The sequence below is a fragment of the Eptatretus burgeri genome, unplaced genomic scaffold, assembly GCF_056783735.1.
Source record: "Eptatretus burgeri isolate ZD-2024b unplaced genomic scaffold, Ebu_testis_v1 Ebu_testis_scaffold_265, whole genome shotgun sequence".
Lineage (NCBI taxonomy): Eukaryota > Metazoa > Chordata > Myxini > Myxiniformes > Myxinidae > Eptatretus > Eptatretus burgeri.
The window spans coordinates 27,501-32,461 of NW_028222214.1; the positions used below are offsets into that span (position 1 = coordinate 27,501).

General features: G+C 32.3%; 1 long non-coding RNA gene across 1 annotated transcript in view; it reads left to right on the plus strand.

Annotated features, from left to right (window-relative positions):
• Positions 1 to 636, plus strand: part of LOC147007358 (uncharacterized) — a 2,115-nt gene extending 1,479 nt beyond the window's left edge. The window contains exon 2 of the long non-coding RNA XR_015054231.1: positions 1 to 636. This exon is cut by the window's left edge and continues 1,255 nt beyond it. This is a non-coding gene — a long non-coding RNA (uncharacterized LOC147007358).
• Positions 637 to 4,961: the final 4,325 nt, after the last annotated feature.

Consider the following 4,961-nt stretch of genomic DNA (forward strand, 5'->3'; position numbering starts at 1 on the left):
TTCTGTGTTTGGGGTTCACAGATCTAAGAACGTCCCCCTTGACACACATTATATACTGTTATACACCTCGGACTTGGCCCTCGAGTGTCCACAACGGTGTATAGTAGGAGGGAGTGAAGCGCCAACCTATTGCTCCCATTGCACACACACACACAAACAAAAGTTAAGCCTTGACTATTCAGTTGAGGATTCTGTGTTTGGGGTTCACAGATCTAAGAACGTCCCCCTTGACACACATTATATACTGTAATACACCTCGGACTTGTCCCTCTAGTGTCCACAAAGGTGTATTATCTGCTTAGTTTTGTCTTTTGTAATTCCTGTGAATAAAATGAACCTAAAATTTCTTCCCCTTCCAAATCATATATTTTATAAGTCCAAGGAACTGTATCTATTACATCAACAATTTTAAAAAGTTCTTTCGTCCATCGTTCAGTAAAACCCTTTTCAAAATGAGATTTCCACCTATATATTCTTACGATATCACCAACTTTGAACTTAGGTTTTCTAACATTAATCTCTTTTTCATATTTTAATTTTGTAAATGTTTCTGATGGCTTCATATTCGTTGACGTGTGAATCGTGTCATTATACTTATCCACAATATCCTGAATAAAAGATAACCATTGTTGTGAACCGAGTTGTGTGAATTTTTTATATAGTCTCTCTTTTAAGGTACGATTAAAACGTTCAACAACAACTGCCTTCCCTTCATTAAAGGTACTGTATAATGTAATACTGTTATTTTTTAGAAAATTCATAAATGTCTTGTTATAAAACTCTCTACCCTCATCAGTCCACAATTTCTTAGGTTTTCTCTTACTTTTATTAAATATCTGTTGAAAAGCTAACATAAGAGTATTACCTGTTTTGTTTTTTAAAGGGACAACCCACGCATATCTACTCCTCAAATCAATAACGGTTAAAGCATACTTGTACCCCTTATCATTATTGAGTTCAATCAAATCAGCAGACCAGATATAATCAACTTCCTTGGAATAAACTTTCCTTCTCTGAAACTTTGTGAATATTGGTTTATGTAATTCATCAGCTAATTGCTCTTCAGTCTTAATAGCATCATTAGAGCCTATAAGTTTTTTAAATTTCCAAGTCCAAGTTTCAATTTAGCACTAATCATCTTCTTCACGATGAACCTATCAACTTTTTCTCTCAAGGTTGGATTTTGTATCAGGGACAAATTATACAACATTTCTCTATCGGCTTCATGCTTTTCTTCCAACGTTGTGGTATTCCCATAATCAATATCGTGTCTCATGCACACTTCATCAACTCTATTGATTGGTTTACTCCAGGATTTAGGATTGTCTGCCTCATCTAATCTTTTATCTAAGTTTGTGCCTGGACCACAGAAAGAATAACCTGGAAGATGTAATTCCCCTGGTATTCCAGTAGTTGTAAATTTACTTCCTGATAAAAACTTTTGTATATCTCCTCCGAGTTTGTGTTTGGAGATAAATTGATTTTTTTTTGAACCACACACCGAACATATACCTTTTTGTATAACCCTGTTATTTTTACTTTTAATATATGAAATATTTTTAGTATTAGTTTTCTTTTTACATTTGAGACAATAACTCATTTATTTATGAGAAAAATTTCTGCAGAGTGCAAAAACCTTTTTAGTTTCCAACATGCACATTTGAATCTTAATTTTTAAAACATAAAGAATCCTTAGAAATGCCTTCACTCTCTCCTCCATTTATTTAAGAAAAAACTTGAATTAAAATACATGTCTTCTCGATGTCGATAGTCTTGTCGAAAGTATTGCAAATAGACTTTTTAATTCTTTGTATTCCTCCCTGGTGAGATAAGTTAATTTCTTTAATACCTCTATTCTTTTTTGAATCTCACTGGTTTCCATATTTTGATATTTATTCATTCTCTCTCTTTCCTCCCTCTCTCTCTTCTCTCTTTCCTCCTTCTCTCTCTCCTCCTCCTCCTTTTCCTCCTCTTCCCTCTCTTCTTCAACTCCTTCCTCATCCCTTACTATACTTGAAATGTTTACACCCCATAGAATATTATACATATATTCATCAGGATTTCTTGTTATTCCTGTATCCAAAATAATTTTTTTTACAACAGGAAACCAATAAAATTTCTTTTGAATTTCTAAAAGAGCCTTACCTTTTCTTAACCTTATAATTTTTTCATTATTTAACATTCTAATTAAATCTAAAGTTGTTAGTTTATCAACATCAGCATAATGCCAATCTTTTATTGAAAATACCTCATTCTTATGTTGTAGAACATATTTATTAAAATACCGAATACCCTTTTCTTGAAGGTATGCTTGGACACAGAAATGATAATTTTCTTGAAGCCTTCTTGCTGTCATTTATGTATTAGAAATATATGTTAGAATAATATTATGGCACGAAACACCTCCCCATCTTCCCATAGTTAAATCATTTTGTATTTCCTTACTTATTATATATAATCCTGTTTTTTCTGTTTTCATGAGATAAACAAGGGCAAAACCATTATTATATTTACCCTTATTAAATTCTTTTATTTGTTGTTTACTAATCGTGGCTCCACAAAACTCATTCTCGATACCAAGTGGATAATATTCTTCCTTACGAGACTGATTTAATTGTTCCAGGTCTTCGAGGTTAATTTTAAATGACCAATTATACCCTAAATCATTCATATCATACCCCCATTGTTCTATTCTCATACAAACGATACGCCCTTCTTTATAAAAATTTATTTTAATTCGAACTGTGAATTCTGTATGACCTGGAGATAATATCAACACTTCTGTATCTTTAGAATATGCAGCCGTTTTATTTAAGTATATATATTGTGATAAATCGCTTAATCTCACCAAGTCATTCGCGTCAGTCGGGCTTGGATAATTTTTTAATTTATAAGCATTTTTCATGTTAATATTTTTGTTTATATTATATTTATGTCGTTCAGCCTGTGCCTTTGTGTAATAATTTGATAAATCAATATCCAGTTCTTGAGATACACCAAAGATAGAACCATCTTTACCAACATAAGTCATTTATATTAGATTAAAAATAATATCATAAAATTTTTTATTTTTGTTGAGTTGAAATAACACATATAGACATAATTGACCACAACACTTGGAATTTAATTCTTGGACTTGAAATGTTTGATAAACACCATTCTGTAAGAATTTTATGACTTCAACAGGTGGTGGAAGACCAAAACTATCAAAATAATATTTGTCTTGACTATTAAAAATACAAACCCAATGAGAACCGTTCCCATCATTATCTTCTAAGTTCATAATAATATTCTTTGTATGTTTCGACACATTTGTTAATTCATCTCTCATACAAATAACCACATTATGAATTTTTAATTTCTTACAATATTTGGCAAGTTGTAAATTTGATGTTGTATTCTTTCCAAATTCTTTCAACCACTCATCAATGCTCATTTATTTATTAGAAAGATATAATCCATTACCTCTTTTCGTTAATTTTACACCTGCTTGTGCTATAGAAGAAAGCATATCTCCAACTAACAATCTCGCTTTATCAGGCAGACCTTCAAGTTTTTCAGCAAAATCTACAATTACACCACTTCCACTAATTTGTTTCTCCAACTCTTTGTTATGTCTTTCCAATTCTTTTTGAGCCTGGAGTTGAGCCTTCCTTTCGTTGGCAGTTTTGACCGCTGTTGAAATACCACCCGTCAATGCTCCAACCGCACTTAAACCAGCAAATAAAGGAATTAGAAATGGGAGAAATCCTCCACTCGTCTCTCTTATTGAATATTTTTTCAACATTGGTTTTGTCATTTTAATTTTAAGTGAGCCAGTGTCATTCAAGATTTTAACCTGTTCTCTTGTGAGCAAAACATCAATTCTTACTGCTCCTTTTCTCTGAATTGTATTAACGTTAATCGTACAAGGCTTTTGATTTTGAACACAAGATGATAGTTTATGAAGATTGATTTGATTAACATATACCCCAGTTGGTACTTTGCCACTCATTTATTTAACAAAAAATTATGTGAGACTAATCATCACACCATTATCTGTATTAATCTGCAATTCTGTTTCTTCCAAAAGCAAACAATATGTATCAACTTCTTCACTCTCTCCTCTTTCAATGTATAGGGAAGTATCCACTCGATTAGACTTTATAGTTTCTTTTTGAGCGCTCAGGTCAAACGTATAGATTGTATACAAACTTTTAAATGCTGTCATATCTAAAATAGGTTCTTTATTTCCATTACTTTCACACACCTTTTGGTAAGACTTGTATGCTTCAGCAAAATCATTTTTTTACCAATTAATTTCCAATCTATCTCGTGGATAAAATGTTCCATCTAGAGAAACGCGGTTGTTTCACCTTAGCATTATCACTCAATGCATTATTCTTATCAGTCGCAGTATCACCATCTGGCTTTTTAAAAATCATCCACAGATATCGTGGCTTTCCTTCCAGAACACCCAAATTCCACGTGTAAGTAGTTTGATTGAGTTTAACGTGTTGACATCTTCTTTTGAGGTATGATACACTGAGTGGTTTCTTTGAGTTAAGTCTTCGATTCAACATCTCTTCTGTTTTAAGATTAGGAGTATATTCACTGATATACCAACTCATCTCCTCAATTACAAATTTATTCTGATCAGCAAAAGCATTACCAACACCAAAAAACAATCTATTTTCATTATCATTCCTTTGTAGTTGAAATCTAATTTTAAGACCATACAGAACTTTATCATAATCACAAAATCCAAATATACCTTTAAGAGGAACTGCCACAGTAAAACTATTTTCTGCTTTTGTATCATCATTATACATTCCTTTCCTTTGAATATATCCAGGGTCTGTGTTTGTTCCCGTTGACATATCAGGAATAAAACCTTCGACAGACCCCTTTCCCATTCTATCACTGAATGTATAGAGTGTAAATTTCATCATTTCAGATACAGCAGAGACATAATCAACCGC